This window comes from Salvelinus fontinalis, chromosome 3 (genome assembly GCF_029448725.1).
Source record: "Salvelinus fontinalis isolate EN_2023a chromosome 3, ASM2944872v1, whole genome shotgun sequence".
Taxonomy (NCBI): Eukaryota; Metazoa; Chordata; class Actinopteri; order Salmoniformes; family Salmonidae; genus Salvelinus; species Salvelinus fontinalis.
Window position 1 is genome coordinate 48090898 of NC_074667.1, and position 10345 is coordinate 48101242.

The 10345-nt window shown below is 43.5% G+C and overlaps 1 protein-coding gene across 1 annotated transcript in view; it reads right to left on the reverse strand.

The window, feature by feature from the left end:
• LOC129851026 (prickle-like protein 2) overlaps window positions 1-7155 on the reverse strand; it is a 63625-nt gene extending 56470 nt beyond the window's left edge. The window contains exon 1 of the mRNA XM_055917189.1: window positions 6921-7155. The gene's annotated coding sequence lies outside the window, so the exon portion shown is untranslated. The remainder of the gene's footprint in view (window positions 1-6920) is intronic.
• Window positions 7156-10345: the final 3190 nt, after the last annotated feature.

Consider the following 10345-nt stretch of genomic DNA (forward strand, 5'->3'; position numbering starts at 1 on the left):
CCTTTCTGTCTCTCTCTTTCTCAATCCCTCCCTCTGTCTCTCGATCCCCCTCTCCCATACACACTGTTTTCATTTCACTGTCATCTTACAAAAATGCCTTACTAACGTTTTTTGCACACTTAAGATTCACTGTTATACATCTTGAGGACTAACAGAATAACATCTCAGTGAGAAAGTGCCACAACAAGCCACAGAAGACCCCATTGTTTCCTCCAGAGAGGTATTAACATGTGTTCTCTTCCACCATTCCCTTTGAGAAAACCACACTGCCTTCGACATCACAGCCCTGTCTAGGGTTGCAAAGGTACCGGTAATTTACCAAAGTTACCAGAATCATCAGTAAATTTGGTAATTAATAGAAAATATATGGCAATCCATCGTAACTTTGGTAATTTATACTTGAATAACTTTTAAAGATGCACTACGCAATAATTGTTCTGCCATTTCCTGGTTTAAAAAATTCTAATAGTTCTCCTAATTTCAGTTTATGTGACAAAACAAGCAAGTGTAGTGTAGAGAATCATTGTACCATCTAAACCGCTGTGAAATATATTTTCCATAAGCAGAAATATTGTATTTTCAGCTGTTTGAAGCTGGCTTAGAAAACATAGAAAAAGAAGCAAAAACTTAAGCACGGGAAGCATAGAAATAGTGCACATAGAATAGATCTACAGCTTCTAAGACTTGCTTTCAATAAGAATGACAGATCTATAACTCAAATTTCGATGTGAATTTTGTCAGGTCACCCAAAACGTTATATTGCAGCTTTAAATGTATTTATATAAAAGTATTCATTGTCCATTAGTTTTAGTAGATCTGGTTCTAGAGAAAATAGCCCAATTAATGAAAAAAGCATCTAATCAACAATTACATTATTTTCAATTACTTCTGCAACTCGTCCAACTAAATACTTTTTTTCACAAATGCCACCAGTTTGACGCCAAAACATTGACTACAAATACATATTGACAAAGCAAAAACAATATAAAGCATATTCCATGCTGAAACCCTCATATTAAACACCAAATGTATTCAATTAGTTGATCATGTTATTCAGCTTTTTCATTAAATTTTTTATTTTAAAATCATCTTATTTAATTGTTTAATATATTTTACATGTGATAAGGCCAGAGATAATTAGACACCTGTGATAATATAAGGTACACTAGATGTTTTGTGATAGATTACATAAAATCCTTGAAAGATACCAGAATTCTGGTAGTTTACTGATAAACTTTGAAAGTTTCCAGTAAAATACCCTCCCTTTGCAACCCTAGCCCTGTCACACTGAACAATGTCCTGCGCAAAGTAACCCACCCTGCCAGGGTCAGGTAGAACTCACCCTGTATATATGGAGAGAATCAGAGCACACTTGATGCAGATGAGAGCTGTGTGTGTGTCGGTATGTGTTTCTCCATGGCGTGATAGAGCGAGGCCTGCTCTGTGCAGCCAGAGGCCTGCTCTGTACCAAGGCTGCAGTTTTCTCCAGCCAGAGGGAGACGAGCACAGATACTTCATTATGGCCTCATTTATCACCCATGGGACATCTTGGCAGCGCTCCTCACTCCCACTCTCTCTCTCCTTTTCTACTTACCTCCCTTCCCAAATCTTTGTCCCTCTTTCTGTCTTCTCCCTCTCATACTTAACTCCCTATATCTCCCCTTTAATGTAGTTACTTCCCTCCACCTATCCGGTCTTTTGGCTGTGGGGACGGAAGGTAGTTTAGCAGTTAAGAGTGTTGGGTCAGTAACCGAAAGGTCGTTGGTTTGAATCACCGAGCCGGCAAGGTGTAAAAATCTGTTGTTCTGACCTTGAGCAAGGCAGTTAACCCCCAACAACAACTGCTTCCTGGGTGCTGATGACATGGATGTTGATTAAGGCAGCCTCCCACACATTTCTGATTCAGGGGGGTTGGGTTAAATATGGAAGACACATTTTGGTTGAATGCATTCAGTTGTGCAACTGACTAAGTATCTCCTATTCCTCTTTCTGTCTCTAAATGCCTCTCCTAGTTCCCACACCGTTCCTTCTCTCTGTTAACCCAATAATCCTAAACCTGTCAGGCTGTTTTCACTCCAGCACTCCCCCTTTCCTCCTCCTCCTGCTGCTCTCCGTGCCAGTGGGTGCCCTCTGCACTCTGCTTGCCTCATCTGTCCTCTGTGAGCATCGCGTGACAATTGGGAAATATGGGGAGTCACTGATGCATGTTCAGTGTGTGTGTGTATTGGAAGCCTGAGGGTGGTATCATTGGCACCTGGTGACGTCCAAAGCCTCATGGCTCCTGTGGGTGACATGTGGAAGAGGGGTGGGGAGCACAGTGAGCATCAACAGCACCTGGAGGGTGGCACTCGGAAGTCTGTGCTTTCCTGGATCTCCAGTCTTCTGTGCGTGTATATATACACCTTACGGAACGTTGCACACTGAAGCCATCTGCAATGCAATCAGTGCACAGAGACCTGGGTGTCTACAGAGCCCCAAGTTCTGCCTCCATATAAACCAACCATCTCATAAAAACCCTGCCTCCCACCCACACCTTTTACCCCCCCCCCCCCCAAGAGCCTGTAAGCTTTAGGACCACAGGGGTGGCGACCACCACTACCTGCAATAACATATGGATGGCATTCTGTCCAATTAGGGCTCAGTCGCTGTAGATGAACATCATTAGTCTCTCTGGTCCTGTATTTAACGTAGGGAAGCTTGACATTATAAACAGGAGATAAAAGGAGAAAGTATAACGACCGTAACGAGCCTGGGTCTGCTGTGACGCTGCTACTCCTAAGAGACAGATGCAACTTCCCAGGATCCGTAGCAGCAGAGTTAAATGCCCAGGTTGTTACTCCACAGTGGGGTCATACAGTGTGTTGTGGCGTGGCTGATCGCAATTGGACATTCTGGTAAAGAAGCAAGCCCCACTTAACGTGACATCTGAATTCTTGGCATGCTATTTTCCTCCCTCCTCTCAACAGAGCCCTGACCCACTGCTCTTTGGCATGTGGTGTGGGCTATATAGAAACCTTTAAAACAGTCTGATCACCATGTCTGATGCATGTTGATGTCAGACAACAAAGCCAACAGAACTCCTTTACATTCTCTGAAGACAGAAAATAGAACTCCTTTACATTCTCTGAAGACAGAAAATAGAACTCCTTTACACATTTGTTCCCGAATGAAACCAAGTGTCTCTCTCTCTCTGACACTGGTCACATTGACATTTATTTCTTAAACATGGATCTCCGCAGTCCCACAGCTCTAGCTAGCTAACCACCACCATGTCCCAGGCCAGATAGGGAAAGGAAGATATACGCCACGCCTTTGGGATTTGCTCAATGTGACCTTACATATGACACAACAACATTAACACACGACCCCAGGACTCATTTACCCAAAGCACTCTGCTAAAGCCGGCCTGTCACAGTCTGACAAATGAGCACCCATCATCCAGTCATTCCAGGTTATAGGCCAATCTGTGTGGAATCAAGACAGAAACAGGAAATGCAGATGCTTGAAATATTCTAGGAGCAGAACCACAACCACCAAACTGTTCATTTAGTCAACTTTCCAGTGTAAACTGGTGAGCGTTAGGAGTGGTGTGCTTGGCAACTAGTATTCTGTCCCCTAAGCAAACATGAAGGAAACACAAAGACATGATGGTTGGGAGTCAAACCCAATTATCAGAGCTTGAACACTATGGCTCAGTTGTGTCTCATCTTTTCATTAACTCAAGCAGAGAGATCTGAGGCTGCTCTCTCTCCAATGAAACTCCAATATAGCCTTTCATGTTGTCTAATGAACCCACAGTTAGGAGTAAGGCCTTACCAAATTAACAATTTACAAACCACTTTCACCAGAATGTAAAGAGATGGCTGATAGAGATAGTTAAATATCTGCATCATCCAAGGCTTCTTCAATGACTGATTATCTACACTATAGCTCAGACAAAGAGAGATCATTTGTGGGTGTGTGCGCGCATGCGTGAGTTTGTGAGTGAGTGAGTCTGTACGTGCCTGCATATGCGTGAGCAATGCAGTCTATCAACTAACAGTCTATCTAAGTCACAATAGACTGACGTGACCATCCTCTGTAGAAAATGCAGCACCTACAGATTTTAGTTTAATCTCTGTCAGCACAACTATAAAAAAGTTTCAGTCAACAAGGTAGAAGTAGAGGGGATGAAGGTCTTGAGTTCTGAGCCAACCATTTCACATTTACATTCCCCTGGGGGGAAATCTGCTAAGACTATTCTGTATAAAAGAAGCCCTCAGCAGAGAAAGCCCTATTGTAATGTCATTGGAGCTAGTTGGATTTGACATGATTTCCATGAGATTTTATGATAGTGTGTTTAATTCTATGAAACATTGTCTGGTTTAGCGAGGAAACTATCTGAAAATGAGAGGACTGGGTGAGTAGAGGGAATAGAAAAATGTGTTCTGGTTAGATCCATGACAGAGATGAGAGAGGAGAGGGGTGGTTTGGCTGGCACATAAACAGAGGGTCTCACTCTCTTTATCCCTCTTTTCTTTCTCTCCCACTTTTCCTTCTGTGCCTCCACTCCTTTCCCCTCAATCTGGCCTCATCGTTTCAGTATCCCATCTTGCTTTCTCCTCCCCCCCATCTCTCACTCAGCACTCTCTCTCTGCACCTCACTCTTATCCCTCTCATTCAGCGCCTCCCTTGTCCTCTCCCACCCCACCCTCTTTACATTTATCTCTCCCTCACTCCCCCTCTTCCACCCTCAAATCAAATTCAAGCTGCTTTATCCTCGCTCTCTCCCCTCTCTAGAGTTGTTGAAGGAAGGCCTTGTGTTTGACAGACAGGTCCAGAGTGCAGTCACCTCCCTGGCCTGTGCTATCAGATGGCAGGCTTGGAAGTACTGAGTGGCAGGCTGGTTAGTCAGCCCGCTTTCTTGGCTCTCTGGCAGATTCAAGTGTGGTGGGTGTCGAGCCAAATACTGGAGACAAAGATACTGTTGGCTCACCACACAAAGAAAATCTAATAAAAATTAGGTTGGACATGTGTAATATAAACATACTAAATGTCACTCAGATGCAATTATTTGAAATTCCGTGTATAGATGGAATGAATTTGTTCATGTTGACGTTGGCGCACGCTTCTCTATTATCCCCAGTTACAAGCTGTAGGCCTACACTGTGACATCACCACAGAGGCAGTCTGCCTTGTGAGCTCACTGAGGGGTTCCCGGCTCTGTTTCCATATCAATGTCGCCCTTGTTCAAACTCTTATCAGTGGACATTTGACTGGCATGATATTTGGTTATGTTGTTATACTAGAACAGGAAGAGCTACAACAGTAACAGACTAAAGATGGATGATTGGCAGCATTTAACCAAAGTGTCTGAGATTAAATATGATTAAAGATTAAATCTCCCCGCTGGTCTGGCTCATGGCGAGCTGTGCCTGGGACATTGATCAGTAAACAGCATTAGAGCAGGAAATGGGGCTGGCAGCACACCCACTCTTTAAATCAATGGGCACACTCACCACCTGGAGAGCCTCTAAAGATCAACACAACACACCACATCCATCCAGCCCATTGTCTTTCACTCTCTCTCCCTCCTTTAATCTTCCCCTCCTCTGCGCCCAGCAGAGCCCTCTTCCTGGGGGTATTGTATTGAAAGGAGGCTGTTTGTCCTGGGTCTGTGTGGATTGATGCAGTCAGCACTAGCCTTCAGTGTGTAGCTCTAAGTAAAGGTTCAAATGGCCAGTTGGAACCCAAAATGGGATTAACTTTCCAAGATTCTTATCTAGCTGACAGTTTTACATCTGCCCCTGTTGATACCACTTTCAATCAAAATATCTGTTCTATTTTTCCTGGTTTAACAACTGGCTCTAAATCAGTCAACATGGAGGCCATTTTGGGGACAGAAAGGGCGTGTTCAGGAAGCCACAGCCTGTTATGTGTCAAACCCTATTCTTCTCCCTACTAGGCCTGTGCCAGCCACTCACACCCGGGTGCCATAAACATTGAGTGCAGCACATCTATGTGGAATGTACCTCGCGATTTATAGACACTCACACAGCCAATAAAGACGGCAGACCCAGCAGTGTATAGCTCAGATATAAACTGTACTTTAACTTGTCATATCTGACATGATTTGAAGCATAACACACACCAAAAGCTTTGATATAAATGCCTAGACTACCCTGATATTCACAGCCAACTACACACAACCTTAACGCACAACCCTAATACACTCACACACCTTGTCCACATTGCTGAGACAATAGTCTGCTCCCTGTCCCTGCTATAGCCCCATATAAGTGGAGTTAAAAATAAAAGAGGAGGTATGTCACACAGCTGTGAGATGCAGGGAGATTTGTGTGCTGTCAGTCCACTTAAATCACAACAGCTGAGATGACAGGAGACTGCTTTTACACTGCCTTTTCCCTTCTATCTCTCTCTCTTTTTCTCTTTCTTCCCGCTGTTTCCTCCTTTTTTCTGCCTCCCTCTTTTTACTGTACTCTCCTTTCACTCTTTTCCAGCTCTCACTCTAAAGATAAAGCTACCCACTCCCAACACCTTACCTGGCAGGCTCTACAGAGCAGTGCTAAGAGAACGGAAGGACATGCTTCAAAAGATGTTTACATCACAAATGTCACAAGCCTTTCATACATGACTAACACACACACACACAAAATCTGAATCCCACAAAATCTCATGACAACAAAAGGCTTATAGAGACACAGAAATGTATTTCCAAATAACCTAAAATACCAGTTGTGTACACACTTGCCTAAAGAAGCACAAGTCAATCAATCTCTAAAGGTATTAGACATAACAGAGAGAAAAGCTAGGAAACTAACATGAGTGTATCCGGGCAGAGATTCCATGGCTTTCAGTTTGTGTGTGTGTGAAATGGCATGTTTGCTACAGAGTTGAATTAATATGTAAAAGTTACTCACCACTTCCCCTCCAGCTGGCTGAGCATTGCAGGGACTGGGGATCATACAGTCAAACGACAGAGGCTCTCAGAGGATAATCACTGCAGCACGATAGCCTGAAGAAAACACTTTCAACGTTTATGTAATTGAAAAAGTCTGTTCCTCTCTCAGATGAGCAACCAGGAGAGAAGGGTGAGAGAGAGAGACTGACATGGAGATGATTGCCTCGAGTGTGTTCACTGTGTCACTAGACTGCAACCAGTGGATCAACCATACGGGTGCATGGAGTGAGAGAAGGAGGGAGAGAGAGAGGGAAAGAGCTGCTCACCAGAGGAATGTGATCAGGGCTGATCACCAGGCTAGGAGCTGAGCAGGCAGGCTCCTTAGCCAGGACCCCCAGTTAGCATGGAGGTTAGATTGCCACAGTGGAAAGCTAGGGAAAAGAGGAGGAATCAACATGTTGTGCAATATAAAAGGACAGTAGAAGGTTAACTTCAGGTATGATTGTGATATGTTAGACTCTCCTCTACCTACTGAAAAGACTGGAGCGGTAGCAGAGTGGAGAAACTGGGTACTGCTACTGCCAGCAACTTTTCACTGTAATCCACCTCTACTTCCACACATCTGCCTGCACAGTGCTGAACTGGATGGAAACATCTGCTATAATATTTTCTGTAGAGCCAGATCTTATGTGATGTGCAGCTAGTAACGCTCTATTGGTTTAACTACAGAGAGCTACAGTTGAAGTCAGAAGTTTACATACACTTAGGTTGGAGTCATTATAACTAGTTTTACAACAACTCCACAAATTCTTGTTTACAAAATATAGTTTTGACAAGTCGGTTAGGACATCTACTTTGTGCATGACACAAGTAATTTTTCCAACAATTGTTTCCAGACAGATTATTTCACTGTATCACAATTCCAGCGGGTCAGAAGTGTACACACACTAAGTTGACTGTGCCTTTAAACGGCTTGGAAAATTCCAGAAAATGTCATGGCTATAGAAGCTTCTGATAAGCTAATTGACATAATTTGAGTCAATTGGAGGTGTACCTGTGGATGTATTTCAAGGCCTACCTTCAAACGCAGTGCCTCTTTGCTTGACATCATGGGAAAATCAAAATAATTCAGCCAAGACTTCAGAAAAAGATTTGTAGACCTCCATAAGTCTGGTTCATCCTTGGGAGCAATTTCCAAACGCCTGAAGGTACCACGTTCATCTGTACAAACAATAGTACACAAGTATAAACACAATGGGACAACGCAGCTGTCATACCGCTCAGGAAGGAGACGCGTTCTTTCTCCTAGAGATGAACGTACTTTTTGCACTTTTCGCACCATCAATCCCAGAACAACAGCAAAGGACCTTGTGAAGATGCTGGAGGAAAAAGGTACAAAAGTATCTATATCCACAGTAAAACGAGTCCTATATCGACATAACCAGAAAGGCCGCTCAGCAAGGAAGAAGCCACTGCTCCAAAACCACCATAAAAAAGCCAGACTACGGTTTGCAACTGCACATGGGGACAAAGATCGTACTTTTTGGAGAAATGTCCTCTGGTCTGAGGAAACAAAAACAGAACTGTTTGGCCATAATGACCATCGCTATGTTTGGAGTAAAAAGGGGGAGGCTTGCAAGCCGAAGTACACCATCCCAACTGTGAAGGACGAGGGTGGCAGCATCATGTTGTGGGAGTGCCTTGCTGCAGGAGGGACTGGTGCACTTCACAAAATAGATGGCAGCATGAGGAATGAAAATTATAAGGATACATTGAAGCAACATCTCAAGACATCAGTCAGGAAGTTAAAGTATGTTCTCAAATGGGTCTTCCAAATGGACAAGCATTCTTCCAAAGTTGTGGCAAAATGGCTTAAGGACAACAAAGTCAAGGTATTGGAGTGGCCATCACAAAGCCCTGACCTGAATCCTATAGAACATTTGTGGGCAGAACTGAAAAAGCCTGTGTGAGCAAGGAGGCCTACAAACCTGACTCAGTTGCACCAACTCTGTCAGGAGGAATGGGCCAAAATTCACCCAACTTATTGTGGGAAGCTTGTGGAAGGCTACCCGAAACGTTTGACCCAAGCTAAACAATTTAAAGGCGATGCTACCAAATTCTAATTGAGTGTAACTTCTGACCCACTGGGAATGTGATGAAAGAAATAGAGGCTGAAATAAATCACTCTACTATTATTCTGACATTTCACATTCTTAAAATAAAGTGGTGATCCTAACTGACCTAAGACAGGGAATTTTTACGAGGATTAAATGTCAGGAATTGTGAAAAACTGAGTTTAAATGTATTTGGCGAAGGTGTATGTAAACTTCCGACTTCAACTGTCATACATCTTAAATGGAGTGTAACCTCACCTTACCATAGTCCTCTCCATGCCAAACCTAAACATCTTCTCTCCCCAAACTGCCCCCTCTTCCGCCACCCCTTCTCCCCATGCCAATCACATGACCAATAAATATAGGAACAGGACCTGTCGAGCATGTGAGTACAGGTTAAATCAGAGCCATTTATCACTAGAGAGCCAGAGTGAGGTTTCTGGACCTGTCAGTAGTGTGCTGTGGGTAGAATATGATTGGTTCTACAGCAGCGCTCTACACTGTACAACTACTGTGATTCATTCCCATAAATCCATATGGATTTCTGTGGTGGAAGACAAGGAATCACGCCAGGAAAGCAACACGCACTCATACCTGACAACTAGTGCCAGTGTTCTTACGACCATCATCACCCTCATGCGCGCACACACACACACGCACACAGTACGATGCCAGGGTGAACAGCCATGAACATTCCCCAGCAGCGTGTGTGTATGCCACTTAACATTAATGTACTGTATATTAGCCCAGTACTAGGCAACAAGCCACACTCACCCTCAATGTCTCAGATGTTGCTATTTTTTGCTACTATGGAGAGCTGCCTGCTAAAGTGCATCATAATTTATGCATGACACTGAGAAATACCTAATGTCCAAAACAAGCTTAGGATCACTAGTAAAGACTCAATTTGGAAAATACTGGCAGCTGTGTTGATGTCTTAACTGGTGTTCGTATTATAGTCGAGCCACACGATAGTATGCATATGTTGAAGCTCAATGGTACATTCAAATCTCCCTGCCATCATATCTAAGCCAATATAACATCAATGTGGAATTCGCAAATCAACTTGGAGGTACACAACTCTCCCCACCTCTCGTGATGATCCGTCCGGCCTTTACCGAGAACCACTATACCAGATTTTTGACTGGGTCGTTAGCACTACGGTCGTCAGCATTTTTTTGTTTCCCTAACCTAGCTCAAATTCTAGACGTTTGATTAAAATGAGGCTACAGCACTCATACGGTGACCATTACACTTAGATAAGTTTGTAGGTGCAACAGTTTTTATTAAATTCACAATTTACCACTATCACGTGCACATTTCTGCCCAA